At 44.2% G+C, this 15197-nt stretch overlaps 1 long non-coding RNA gene across 4 annotated transcripts in view; it reads left to right on the top strand.

Moving 5' to 3' along the window:
• The window catches only part of LOC148001482 (uncharacterized), a 43730-nt gene that overhangs the window by 11174 nt on the left and 17359 nt on the right, over positions 1-15197 (top strand). For all 4 annotated transcript variants that reach the window (XR_015637630.1, XR_015637628.1, XR_015637631.1 and 1 more), the window contains exon 3: positions 3748-3850. This is a non-coding gene — a long non-coding RNA (uncharacterized LOC148001482). The remainder of the gene's footprint in view (positions 1-3747; positions 3851-15197) is intronic.

The raw sequence follows: 15197 nt of genomic DNA, 5'->3' as shown, positions 1-15197 counted from the left end.
GTGAATTAGGAGACACGTGTGGGTCAAAGAATAATCTGAAGTCATCGCATAGGGCCAGGGATTGAGCTCAAGTTGTTGGGCTTTATCTGTTAGGCCAGTATGCTGACCCGAAATAACATTCTTAATTTTTTTTTTCTGAGACAAGATCTCACTGTATAGTCCTTGTTGGCCTGGAGCTTGCTATGTAGAGCAGTCTGGTCTTGAACTCAGAGAGATCTGCCTGCCACCTCCCAAGGTGTACACCACTAGGAATAGCACCTCCCCCCTCCCCAGGGAATCCTTTTAGAGATGTATCCTTGGCATGTAGATGTTAGCATAAAGAGGGTGTGCACAGGCTAGAGGTTAGGGCAGTGGGTGTGTGGGACAGTCCCTCTGCTTGTGTAAATGGATGCGGCCACAGAGACCACAGCCTCACTGGATAATATCAGGGAAGATGAAATGGACAAATTATTACTGACAATTCTAGCGCTTGGATTCTGAAGCCTGAGAACACATGACTTGCGATGTTTCACTTGAAATAAATTGATTTCTTGTGGATTTTCAAGAATAATTTTCTGTATATTTAATATTAGTTTTTTGACACAAAATAGTGAGTATAGACAATGTTTTCCAAGAAGGATCACAGACTGCCAGCAGGTACTATCCTTATAGCTCCTGCTGAGTCCCCTGTGCTTGACATTCGTGGGCAGCCTGCCACCTGCCTCTAGTACCGTGTTACTATGACAACCTGCCTGGTGATTCTGTCCCTTGGAGACATGTGATCCTCGGGCCTGTGGCAGAGTGTATAGGCTGCACCCATTAGGCACTCATTCAGGCTTGGATTTTATTTATTTTTAGTGCTAGGGCAATTTTCCATTTTCCCACTAAAGTACAGAAAGAATAGAAGAGATGTGCTTCCTGCTGATAGAGGAAGAGAAATAGCACGAAGAGGGAACAAGATGAGCACACAGCAGCCATATTCATCAGATGCCTTTCCTATGGTTAAAGCAGGCTTAGAGTATGCAGCAGAGAGTTTGGTCATGTGGCTGTGATCCCAGGAACGTGGCCTAAGACAGCTCCCTTGGTTGGGGGACCAGGAAGCAAGTACGCACCTCCTGGCTGGTTTGTGAGCATGCTGGCTGCTTTTCTGTCGTAGGAAAGCTAATACTGCTCCACCAGACTCAAGTTACAAGGGCTCTGACGCATTCTGCTGACCTGGGGGCCATCTGGCTTCTTGGGATGGAGGTGACTGGGTAAAGTTGTTAATCCGTGCAGCGGCACCTGCAGCGAGCTGAGGGAGTTTTCTGCTACAACAGTGTGAAGCCTCCCACAGCAAAAGGTCTTCATGGATCACACGTAAACATTGTATCGACTCTCTGTGAGGTCTGTTCACCGTGTCAGTTGGCATTTCACAGTAACCAAAGCAGTGTTTTGGCGTCTGTTGCTCCAGAGTCAGGATGATGCTTCATCATGCATCATTTTCCCTATGTTTCTGTTTATTACTAAGGATTGTATTTTAATTAGTGTGGCTGACTTCCAATCAATCAGCTCTGCTGTAGTCCAGAAGAGATCATGTAATCTAATAAAAACTTTGCGGATACTAGCCGTTTTTCTTGGGATTACATTGTGATTTCCCCAATTACACATTTATTCAGAGAAGTCAGGTCGGTAAGACCGTGGATTTGACCTAAGAGATTAAGCAATCTAATGCTTTCCATAAAGTTTTTCTATTTGCGATTGCACTTCTTCTGTTTGATCTAAAAGCCCCCTATTATTCTCCTCCACAAGCCTCGAAAGCAAATAACCTAAAATTAATTATCATAATGTCATTGATAGTAATATACATCCTCAGGTTCTCAGTTGATAAAATTACTTTAATTCAATTATTTCCCTTCCATTTTATTCTTCCATTAATCAGCAGCAGCTCTAGAAGTTCTTCACCCTTTATGTCTTTATGAAACAGACCCAAACAACCGATAGGAATGCATTTAGTTCCAGACAAAATCCCATGTCTCTCCTACAATTCAATACAGATCTTTTCAGTCTCCCATGTTTCATCCTCATTCTTTCTCAACTAGTATCTTTTTTTTTAAAGATTTATTCATTTATTATATATAAGTACACTGTAGCTGTCTTCAGATACACCAGAAGAGGGAATCGGATCTCTTTACAGATGGTTGTGAGCCACCATGTGGTTGCTGGGAATTGAACTCATGACCTCTGGAAGAGCAGTCGGGTGCTCTTAACCACTGAGCCATCTCTCCAGCCCTCAACTAGTATCCTTTAAAAAAAAAACTTACTTATTTATTATATATAAGTACACTGTAGCTGTCTTCAGACACACCAGAAGAGGGCGTCAGATCTCATTACAGATGGTTGTGAGCCACCATGTGGTTGCTGGGATTTGAACTCAGGACCTCCGGAAGAGCAGTCAGTGCTCTTAACTGCTGAGCCATCTCTCCAGCCCTCTACTAGTATTCTTACCTGAACCTAGGAGAGCAGACACCTTGAGAAATCCCCTTCACATGCTACCCTATGGTAGGCAATGCCATCATTGCTTAAGCATTCTTGCTCTCATACTTCCTGTTCATATCCTACCTTCTCACCTGCCTCGTGTTTCCAGACAGTGACGTCTGATATTCTGACTGTTCAGCCAATACCTGTCCTGACTTCTAGAAGCTGATTGCCACCCTGACATAGAGACCAGCCATCAAACCACATTCATCACCAGTGGACACATTGCCTCAGCCCTCTACTTCCTCACTGTTTCCATCCTAATTCTTCTTCCGATTTTTCAAAAAGACCTCACTGAAGATCCCTCATAGCATAGCAATCACATGGGCCTTGTAAAACAAAGAAATGGAGACTCAGTCTTGCTGGAGCAAACAGGAGAAGCATCAATCTTGCCATCAGAACCCAAGCTGATATTCTAGTTTAAACCAGTTCCTGGTTTCTGTTCTTGAGATCCATATCTATTTTTTTTTAAAAAATTAGATTTTTACATTTATGTTTTTTTTTTTTTTGTTCTTTTTTTTTGGAGCTGGGGACCGAACCCAGGGCCTTGCGCTTCTTAGGCAAGCGCTCTACCACTGAGCTAAATCCCCAACCCCTACATTTATGTTTTAAAACATTTTTAATTTTTATTTTATGTGTGTATGTTTTCCCTACATGTATGTCTGTGCACCATGTGCTATATATGTAGTGCCCGCAAAGGCCAGGAAAGGGGATTAGATCCCCTAGAACTGGAGTCACAGACAGTTGTGGGCTGCCATGTGCATGCTGGGAATTGAACCCAGGTTGTCTTGGAGAGTAGGCAGCATTTTAATGAGCCTTCTCTAGCCATGGATTTTATTTCTCAAGTGCACCATCGGTATCTAAAAAACGTTCCCTAAACTGTATTAATATACATATGTTGTACATTATGTGCTTGACCCCAGTTATGTAATATTTATGTTACATTATACATTGTACACATGTACATGTAAACATACATCAAGTGCCTGACCCTATGCAAATAAACGAGTACAGTAAACTTTACTATATAACATCTTACTGTCTTAGTCTTCAAAAATTACTTATGACGTGAATATCCTTTTCAAATTAAACCTTTGATTTTACAATGACACGTTAGTCATTCATGTATGGTGCATCGAATAATACCAACAAAATCAACATCAGCGTAGTACCTCAGCTCAGCCTGTTCCTCAGGAGAAAAGCTTGTCAATATTGACGCCGTCTTCCACATTTGTCTTTTGATTTTGTCTCTAGGGACTGCATCCATCTCGTGAAATCCAAGCCCCTGCTACCTGGGGGTTTCTGACAGGAAACTGTAGCTGACACCTGGTTCTTGCCTCAGGACCATGGCTCCAAGGTTGGTTATTTGTTCTTCCTCTTAAGATGCCTCGTGACCGCACGCAACTTGGTGTTTGCTTTTAATATATGACTCAGCGTTGCAGTGGAGGCTCTGACACAGTTGTCGTGTAGCTGGGCCTTTAACATTGTTTTGACATAGAAGAAAGTGCTAATTGTCCATGTCGTTGGCCATAATAAACATGAGTGCATGTTTATGAATAAGCCAGTGCGGGCGTATGCACACCTGACTCTGCACGCATACATCCCGTGACTGTGTAGACAACTCCACCCCCATTATCACCTCAACTGCGTGTCTCTAGTAAAGTCAGATCAGACATAGCCCAGCTCTTGTTAACACTCAAGAGTCCACATACCAAGAGTTTGATCCTTACCCAGCTGTGCTTAGCGTGCCTCTCAATAAGATGACTGCATAACACAACGGCCAACTCAACATTTGATCAGGTAGCCTACTTAATTCCTAAAAGAAATCCCTGGAAGAACTTAGCCGGCTCATTTAATCTTAAAAAGTACCAAAGGTTCCATCCTGGATCCTTTGTCAAAATTCGGTCAGTGCACACACTCAAGTCTCCTCACTCCCGGCAGCGCACCCTCTAGATCGTAATAATTATCTTGAATTTCATTGCATGTATTGGATTATTTTGTATGTGGACATTGTGCGTGGTGTGATGGCTTGTGCAAGTCGGAGTACAGTTTGTGTGAGTTGGTCCTTTTTCCTTTTACCACGTGGGTCTGGGGGGCATCGAACATAGGTTATCAGACTTGGGGGCAATGCTGAACCATTTCACAGCCCCTGACTTTTAATTCTGTTTAAAAATTTATTCATACTTACTTATCTATTTCATGTGTGGGCATGCTCATTGGAGTAGAGGTCAAAGGGCAGCTGAGGGAGTTGGTTCTCTCCTTCCATCACGTGGGTCCCAGGGATGGGGTCAGGGAATCAGGCTTAGTGGTAAGCACCACGGCCCACTGAATCATTCTGAGGGTTGTACATCATAAATCTTAAGAGGGTTGGAGGACCGGGCATCGGTTTCACTAATATGTACCTCGAAATGCTTTGCCAAGTCACAAAGGTACAAGGTACAGCAGCGATAAAAATCAAGCAGTATGTTCCAGCAAGATGCTCAGCTGGTAAAGGTGTTAGCCGTGCGCCCTGACTGACGCCCAGAACCACTCAAAGGAGAGCGCTAACCCAGACTCCTCCTCTGGCCTCCACATGTGTGCCCCTCCCCAACGTCATGTATATGCGTTTGCTCGATGCACTCAGGCACAAGAAGTCTTTTGATTAAAAAGAAAATCAAGTAATAAGCAGACATTGACTTGATTTTTTATAACTTTTGTAAGTTATATTTGTAGTTGGTAAATGTCATCCCGGCCCTACATGAGCTATTGAATAATGCTCCTTGCTCCCCACCACTCACTATAAATTTCAACGAGATTAAAATTCAACTAAGCTGTAAAAAAACAAAACAAAACATGTAATTTAAAGTTGTCTGAATATAGGACATCTCAGGCTTGCACTGTGATCAGATATCACAGTATGAATAGAAAATTATGAAGTAAAATTATGCACAGAGGACCACTAGCCTGCTATGCTTCAGACCCTTCAATGGGAGCCTGTTTTACGTGGATAAACCCTGAACGCTCAGCCCGTATACGCCATCTCAGCAACTCTGACAAGGGCAGAGAGTAAGACCAAGCCTGAAGTTTATAATGTTCAGCAAAGGCATGCCAGGGGATAGGAAATCGTGAGCTAGACTCTTCTTGATTTAAAAAAAAAAACTTACATTTATTTTGGGGCCTTTGGAGAGAGGTACACCACAGTTTATGTGTAGAGGTCAGAGGACAACTTACGGGAATCAGTTCTCTTCTACCAGGTGGGTCTCGAGGACTGAACTCTGGTCTCCTCACTTTGCAGCAAGTGCCTTAAATCCAGTGAGCCATCTCATCGGCCCCAGATTCTCCTAGTGAGGAGTATTCTTGATGATGCTTTTGAAACTTAAGAGTAAAAGGATTCTAGTAAACTAAGAACAAAGAAGTTAATCGAGTTGGGCAATCCAGTGTGTACACACCACCACGACCTGCTCAAGTGTTTTTATATAAATCATAGCTAGCGGTAATAACCACATATAACAGACAGGGTTGGATGCTGGAGAAATAACGGCTTTCCAGGCTGAGAACCCAGGTACCCTTCCACAGGTAAAGGGCTAAACAAACTGTTCTTCTAAGGGACAAAACACGAGAAGGGTACTTCCTATATTATTCCACTTAACAGCATCTTGTTCTGTGTAATACACACACACACACACACACACACACACACACACACACGACATTCTTGAAATAAAACGAACAAAAAGCAGATTCATGGGGTTGGGAAGATGGGTCAGTGGGTAAGAATGTCCCCTCTGCAACCACAAAGACTCGAGTTTAAATACCCTGCTTCCATGTAAAAAGCCAGGCGCGCCTACAGGAGCCTTAACCTCAGCACTGGGGCCAGAGTGGCAGGTCTGGAGAGCTTGCTGGCCAGTCAGTGAGCTTCTGGTTCAGCAAGAGACTATGTCTCAAGGCAATCAGATGGGGGCGGGGGCGGGGTGGTAAATCTAACCACCTGCTCCGGAGAAACACGTGGTCCTCTCCGGGCACTCAGGTGTATCACGTGCACGTGCCTGCGCACCCACACCACGCCAAACAGTAACACATCTCTCCTAAAACCGTCAACCAAAGTAGTGGTTACAAGAGGTAAGGCAGCGATGGGAGCAGGACGGAGATGGGTGTGGCTGTGAAAGTGCAGTGTGAGGGTTCTGGTGGGGGCGCTATTCTGAGTGTTGACTACCAGTGTACGCATTTTGTTTGCGATACTGCACTATGGATCTTTCATTTCGTTTTACGGTTCTGGAGATTGAACCCAGAGCTGCACGCCCGTCGAGCATGTGCACGCCTGTAGACCCAATCTCTCCATGCCAGCAGGAAGGGCTTGACCAGGTTAGGAACCTGTTCTGGGGCAGCCCTCCCTGGCATCACCCCTCTGCTCGTCCCTTTAACCCTGAGTCGGGGCCTCCCGTCAGGATGGCCTGTATGTGAGGCTACAAAGGTCCAATGGAAGAACCAACAGCAGATTTCAGGAAGTAGGTCAAGCCAGACCCGCCTGTGCTGTGCCCGGCTTTATGCAATCCAGCTGACTGCATGTGGCCTCAGAAACTCCTGCTTCCCGGCAAAATAACAGGAAGAGACATAATCAACTATGTATTTCCTGTCAACCACCTGGGACAGACAGACGAAAAAGAGGAACTGTAAAATGTGAACACTAGAACCATTGTGTACCCAGGTGCTTCTTCCCCCTCCCCCTCCCCCTCCCCCTCCCTCTCCCTCTCCTCTTCCCCCTCCTCCCCCCTCCTTTTCTTTCTCACCATCTCCCTTTCTTTCTAGCCTCTCATGTAGCTAGGATACTCTTACACTCACTATGTAATGCAGGATGGCCTTTAAATACTGATCCTCCCGTCTCAGTCTCCTGGGTGCTGGGAAGACAGGCACGTGCTACCACGTCTGGCTTTTACTAAATTTTCTCCTAAGTTAGCAGCAGCTATGCCTCACTTTGCCTACCTTGGAGGCCATGAGTGTCTCCAGGGGTCAGGTGTGGCTGTAATTGAATGGATGAGGTGACACCTGTAGTCAAAGGACTCTTCTGTCACAGCATGGTGACATCTTTTGTTTGCTGCCACAGCATCCCCAACCCTGCCTCCAACTCCAGGACTGGCTCCCTTGATGTACCTCCTGATGGGGAGGGAGAGACAGGCAGACAGAGAGACAGGGAGACAGGGACAGAGAATTGACCTTTTAGGTTTTGTTCAAAGCAACATAGTCACAATAAGAGTTCAAGTGTACAGAATTGTATAACAAAGTTTAAAAAAAAAAAAACCTTTTACTATAAGTCCCCTTGCCCCCAGGTCACCTTTGTCAGCTTTTGAAGCAGGACTTAGGACTCCATGGGTAGGTCAAGTACAATTTTATAAAACTAAGATCATTCTCGCACTAAGATCGTTTTCCGTGAAAAACAGTAATTTTTACTTGAATAGGACAGTAGGAAAAAAAAAAAACCAAAGCAAAATTCATAATCATCCAACTGGTTGCTTCTTCAAGCCAAGATATAATTGTTATTTAAAGATGAATTATTCTAGAATTAAGACCAGTGACAGCTAAAAGAAATCCATTAGGAAATTGGATTTGCTATTCTTTTCAAATTCAGTTTCAATTTGAAGCTGATATCCACATCTGCTCTAGTCACAGCCTCACTGGGCTGACCTGGCTCCGTCGCTGACGCTTAAGGCTTACCTCAGTCTGTCGTCGTTGCCGTTGTTTTTCTAACTGTGCTTCTTGCTGTGTTCTGGGCTCGGTTTATTTGTTATCTCAGAATTATGGATTGAATTGTCTTTTTCTGCAGAGCAGAGGGAAAGGGTGTGTTGTTCTCAAAATAGGTCTTATTTGGAAATAAGATCTTGAAAGAGGTAATCCAGTTAAAACGGGGTAATTCGAGATCCCCTATTGTAAATAATATAATAAAAAGGAGACATTTAGACACGGGCATATAAAGAGCAGGAGAGGGTGCAGTCTGAAAGCTGCAGCCAGAGCACCTGAGCCCACAAGAGTCGGAAGCGGCCTAAGGGCCTTCTCAGAGCCTCCTCAGGGGACACAGCCTTGCCAACACCCTGACATACTTCTAGGTCCATGACTGACACAGGACGCTTACGTTGTTTCAAGCTACTATGACTTGATATGAAATGCTCTCTGGGCTGGTGTTTGGAGCACTGACCTCCTGGCTGTAGGTGGTTGGGCTTCGTTGATGGAAGTGATTGATCACTGGAACTGGGCTTTTGTAGACTGTAGACCAGCTCCATTCTGGATCTGCTCTGAGTGGCCAGGCTTACTATGATGTGAGCCATTTTCCTTATCTTTGGCATTGCGTCACTTCAGTAGGAATATATATGTGTGGAATTACCTATGCGGATTTTCTTAGAATAAATATGATTTTTTTGATTAGCAGATTCAAATCATCTTTATTTCAAGAAGGCTCTCTTATGTTTATTCTTTATTGCACTCGTAGTGAGCAAGGAGGCAGAATACGCATCACTAGTATAACAAAAGTTTTCTCTTATGCTGAGGGCCGTCACCAGGTTCACACTCTACCGAGTTCCTACCTACATACAGTCCTAAGCCTGTCTTCCGAGCTGCTCGCCTGTGTGGCACATCTTAGCTGGAGGTCAGGGTAGTCTCTAACAGAAGTCTCTGACTTGAGGGTCGGGATCCTGGGGGAGACTCTCCATCCACAGGACTCATCTGGGTGGCGTCTTTCCAGATGTGCTCTAAGTCTCTATTTATGCACTGTCCCACGGGTGGGCGATGGTGTCTGAGTGAGGGATGTCTCTGGGTTCAGGTTATCAACCTTGGCTATAGAGGGGTCCCTGACCAAGCTGTTCTTATGAGGTCTGTTCTTATGAGGCATTTTTTACTATGCGCTTACAGCATTCCTTTAGTTCCCCTCCCACATGTGTGCGCCTCAGAAATGCTGAGGGCCTTTTTCTCCAGGCTCCTCTGAGACTCTTGGGACTGTTTCCTGCTGTGTGGTTTCCTGGTCTGCTGGCCCTGTGCTGAGCTGGTGTTATTTGTATCCTGTGTTCGGCTGAACTCAGTACATTCCAGCCGTACATGCATGGCTTTTCTGTTTTCATCCTAGCTTTCTCTCCACCTTCCTCTGCCCTCTGAGAACCTTCACTTCTTATGTTTTTGTCTTTGGGATTATTTTCCAGAAAGAGTGTTGCGTGAAATTTGTTAGCAACACAGTATCTTGAACATGTCTTCTGTAGGTGATTCCTTCTCTGTGGTTGATTATTTTTAATCAGGGTGTGTGTGTGTGTGTGTGTGTGTGTGTGTGTGTGTGTGTGTGTGTGTGTGTGTGTGTGTGTGTTCTTCCTTTGACGTTTCTAGGCTTAAATCCCACGTGAATCTCTGACTCATTACTTGCCTTCAGAGGGCTCTCCTGACAGGTGAACACCAGTATGCAGTGTGGAGAAGGAGGTGGGGTGGGAGAGAATCTGTGATCTTCAGTTTTCCGCAGGCTTCATTCTCCCTAACACCCTTGCTGCTGTTTTCTTTGCTCTGGGGATTACCCCCTACAGTGTTCAGTGTCCAGCAAGCCCATGTGGCCAGGTTCATACTCTCTCCCGGTGGCAGCCCGTTCTTACATGCCCCCTTTTGGGAGGGGGGTCAGCGAGTGATTCTGCATTGCCTGATGATTTCTAGAGGATTCTCAGTATCCGGGCGGGTGGGGGGATGGGTCTGCCACCACAACATCCAGACGAAGGCAAAGCACTGTTATCTAAGCTTCCACCATGGGACTATGTCTGTCTGATCTTATACAGGCAAACACCTGGTGTCTCTGGCCCCTTCTAGTTCCCACTGTGGTACCCAGCAGGTTTGTCTCTGGGGAGCTGGTGGCTCTAGCAGCTTCTCCCCCCCCCCCCCGTTGAAAATAGAGCCCCCCTGTTTTTCACTTGTGCTGCTAGAATCTGTAGTTTTCGTAACAAGGAGAAGGAAGTAAATATTTTAACAGGAAGTATTTTGTTTCAAAAGGTCCTCTAGTGTTATGTAATAAGCTATTTATAGCTTGGGGAAATTTGCCTTTTATTATATTTATATGCAAATGGGCTACAAATTATAAATAGGGACATGGTCTATTTTCCATTTGTTTATTTTCTATTTCTCGTAACTTAGTGATGGCTTGGGGGGGGGTCTGGAGCTGGAAATAGAGCCTGGGGCCTCCTGGACACTGATTCTGCTCCTAAGCTTGGCTTTAAAATGTCCCCAGCTCCTAACTTAGATTTAAAAGTGTCCTTTGTTCACATCATGAGCAACGTTCCTTAGATTTTATTTCTTTTCAAACTAAAGCTATCTTTATTGCCTTTTAGTTAGAGAATAGTGCTCATTATTAAACAAAGCTAAAAAGAGAAAATCACCTGAAAACCCATCATCTTTATAAACGTGCTCTGAGGTTTACGCAGTTACCCTGAGGGCTATTTTCTACCCGTAAACAAATATGCCTGCAAGTAGACACGGTGGGACTGCGCATGCAGGGCTGGAAGGTCTCTTATCTACTTCTGTATTGATGCAGCACCAAACGGAACGCTCCACCTCCCTCCTTCAGCTCCCTCCGCTCTTCCGGGAAAACAGAAAAACTCCTATTTCTGGGCTACTTTCTATTGATTAAATGAATAACTTTGAGTGCATAGGCTTTTAAAAACACTAATTAGCAATGGGTATGACTCAAATGTTCACTCCATAGTTGATTTTTTTTTTAGTTGCTAGTATGAAAGGAACCTTATTTTTATTTAAAAGTTTGTCAGTTTAAAGGAATCACGTTGCATTTTGAATACACATGGAATCATACATCTCCTACCTCACCCAACTGTTTTGTTTTAGCCGTTTTTGTGAATTACAATTCATGCTTACGCATTTCCTTGTTTATTTAGTTATTTGAGACAGGGTCTCACCTTGTTTCTCTGGCTACACCCACTGTATAGAACATATTGGCCTTGGACTTGTGATGCTCTTCCTGCCTCTGTCTCCCAGATTCTGGCAACACACCATTATGCCCTACTTTCTCTTCAGGCTTTGTTGTTTGTTTGTGTTTTGTTTTAACTTATTTATTTTGAGACAGGGTCTAACAATGTAGTCCTGGCTGTTCCAGAACTCACTGTATGGACCAGACTGGACTGGAACTCACAAGATCTGCCTGTCTAACCTTCTATCTGATGACATTTCATGTAACCGTCTAGGACTTCAAACTCACAGTGTAGCCAAGAATGACCTTGAACTCTCTCCATCTGCCTGTCTCCACCTTCAAATACTGGGATATATGCATATATTACCATGCGACTTGACTTTGGTTTTTATAAGTTCTCGATTAGGTTTGCAGTGTATATTCGTGTATTTAAAGTGACAGCTCTCTAGCCCCATGTTTAAGCAAGGGAAGCAGTGCTTTCTCTAAAGCAGTTCTTAACTTTCAACTCCTATGGCATTTGTGAGGTACATCTAAGAAAGAGGTGATAATCCTAAAATGCATATGATATATACTATACACAATGTGTATATAATGTATATATAATAGAAATAATGTGTATATAATGTGTATATAATGTATATATAAGGGATGTGCAAATACAGCGCGCACGCGCGCGCACACACACACACACACACGAAGAACAAAGAAGGAGGCTAACAGACCCGACTTCTCATTTCCACACCTTCCATACAATGACACAAATCAAGACGCTATTGTCCCGATGTAAAGACAGACGGATATCCCCTGATATTTGGTGGAACTTTCAAAGCCATTCTACTAAAGAAAGGATTCTCCTTCAGCAAAGGGTGCTGGGAAAACTGATAATTCATATGAAAGGAAGAAAAAACCGAAAAAGATCTTGCTGTTTACCTCACGGTATATATAAAATGAAGATGTCAGGACAGAGAGGGACTGGCATGGACTGTAGGAGACAGAGGAGACCCAACAGTTGAAGGCAAACGGTTCCAGAGTTATGTCCTAAAGCAGAACTACATTAAGAAGAAGTATGGTACGTTTTATTTATTTATTATATGTGTGAACTCCGGTAGTCATGCTTACTGGCAAGTACATTACCTGATGAACCATATAGCGGTGCCCCACACTGGTAGATTTAAATGAGGTCTATAGCTTAGTAAGTTTTCTAGTTTCATATGTGAACCAGATTAGCCTCGAACTCATGATACTTCTCTCTCTGAAGTTATAGGCAGGTCCACCAAACTTCCTGGCTTTTACTGCTACTAATAACAATACTTTAAAATGGATGATAATTTTAGAGCTAAAATGTCTAGAAAAAACTGTAATGGAAAATCTCAGCAGTCTTAGGCTTGACAGGTTTCTTAAGTAGGATCAATAGTTATCAGATTTAAAAGAAAGCCTCGGTAAATAGGACTTTATTGAGTACTGCTGCAAAAGTTAAAAAGAAGCCAAACGTCGTGAGACAATATTTGCAGAATACATAACTTATGAAAGACTTGTACTAGAATATATGACCAGCTTATAACTCAGTGAGCTCAACAGAAAGGGGTCCCTGTGTCCAGACAGACAACTTACCAGGAAAGATGTGCAGAGGGCATGTGAGCCCAAAAGGTACTAGGGTTTTAGGCATTGGGGATATGTAGACAAAGTCTACACTTCCCACAACATACCCGTCAGAGTGCCTACCATCCCAAACGCTGACAAAGATGTAAACAGGAATTGGAGGGCCTGCAACATGGAACCATGGCTTTGGAAGACAATTTGGCTCAGGACTGAAGAGCTGACTCAGTAGTTAAAAGCAGAAGACCCAGGTTTGGTTCTCAGCACCGGTGTGGAAGCTCACAACTGTCTCACTGTTCTAGGGGATCCAGTGGCCTCTTCTGGCCTCCTTGGGCACTGTACACACATGATGGACATACATATTTGCAGGCAAAACACTTATACACATAAAATAAAAACAAATGCTTTAAAAATATATCAATTTTATTGTGTGTATATGTGTGTATGCTTGTGTTGTGGTGATTTTTTTGGCTGTACTGCTTTGAGCCTCGGATCCGTGAATGGAAAACACATACACACACACACACACACACACACACACACACACACACACATACACACACATACACGCACGCACGCACGCACACAGGCACACATGCATGCACGCAGAGACTCATGCACACACCCATCTTAAAATGCCTTGGGTAACTCAAAGATTGGGCACTCCTAAACATTCCCCTGCTACTCCAGACCCAATCAGGGAAGTGCACCCCGGCTTTCACATGGCTGATTGGCTTTATCTCTTGTTGCTACTGCATCCCCTTCTTTCCGAGTCTGGGTGGCTTACCCACAAGACTCTAAGTGCCCTGTCCCATGCCCAGACACTGACTGCTGGCAACTTTATTGATTTGATCAAAACCAACTGGGAACAAGGACCTTCAGTGTCAGTCCACACAGGTTCCTGATTAAGTCAAACCATCAGAACCTCTCCTCTACATGCCTGAGTGTATGTTTGTGTATCATGTATGCAAGAGCCCACTGAGGTCAGATGAGACACTGAATGCCCTGGAATTGGACGTATAGGCAGTTGTGAGCTGACATGTGGGTGCCGAGAGCTGAACCTGTGTCTTTCGAAAGAGCATCAAGTGCTGTTAACTACTGAGTCATCTTTCCACCCCCTAAAATAGGAATAGAAAGGAAATCATTTAAAAAAAAATAACAGGAAGGAAACAGGGTTTTCAGTTTCTTGCAAAGATAAACTTGTACCCACCATTGGCTCTACTTTCTGCTTAGTGAGCAGAAATGGAAGCATATAAACAAAGATTTGTAACAAGCTCCTGATGCCTCCTTATTTCTAATATCCTCCAGTGGGAAATAATCCGAGGGTACAGAAGTGGTTAAAAGCAAATATTTATATCTATATCATGGCACGCTGGGTATAAAAAAGCATGACATACTACATATCACTAACATGAGATTTATTATTCTCCTGTGTAGAAGACTATAAAGTATGACAATTATAAACTGCTCTACGGTGTTTCGTCAGTGACACTGGTGACACTGGGAGTGTGGGGGAGAAGGAGAGATGGATGTTGGAGGGGCAGGGTGGGGGGGAAGCTCAGGGAGTGATGAGTGTTATCTTGACTGTTGCGATTTCACAGGGGTGTATTACACACAGATCAAAATTAACCAGATCGCACACTTTAATTATTGTTTCGAACTGTACAAAAGGGAAATAAAAGATAAAGAACCCCCCAGCCCCCACCCTGCTATGTTGCAAAGTCCACTGGGCCCAGCAACCATGGTTTCTTGGTAGAGTGGGGTCAACAGTCTACACTGCTAAGAGGATATCGACAGTGAGTTCCACACGCTGAAGACCATTGGTACACAGGATGTGGCAAACAGCTCGGTAACGAGATTCTTCTGTCTGTGTGGCACCCCCAATACTTGCCTTCCCACGAGGGACTCACATGCTGTACAGCCAGGTGTCCATCTCCCAGCAGAGGCTGCAGTTCTGATGGTTCCTGTTTGCTGGCAATTCACCGGGAGTCTGTGGCTCAAGGTTGACCAGATACCTCTGCTTCAACTTTCCTTGTGGGTGGCTATGTAGATGCTCAGACCTGAGAGGGTCTTGGGGTGTACTGTTGAGTAGTCAGGTGCAACAGTCAACTGCATGGGCTCATGGCAGGTGTGGGACACGTGCCCTGTTGATGACCTCTGGAGGGGTGAGTTTGGCAGTTCCCTAGACATCGTCTTG

Source organism: Rattus norvegicus, chromosome 14 (assembly GCF_021556685.1).
Source record: "Rattus norvegicus strain SHRSP/BbbUtx chromosome 14, alternate assembly SHRSP_T2T, whole genome shotgun sequence".
NCBI lineage: Eukaryota > Metazoa > Chordata > Mammalia > Rodentia > Muridae > Rattus > Rattus norvegicus.
This window is presented reverse-complemented; position numbering and strand designations above follow the sequence as displayed.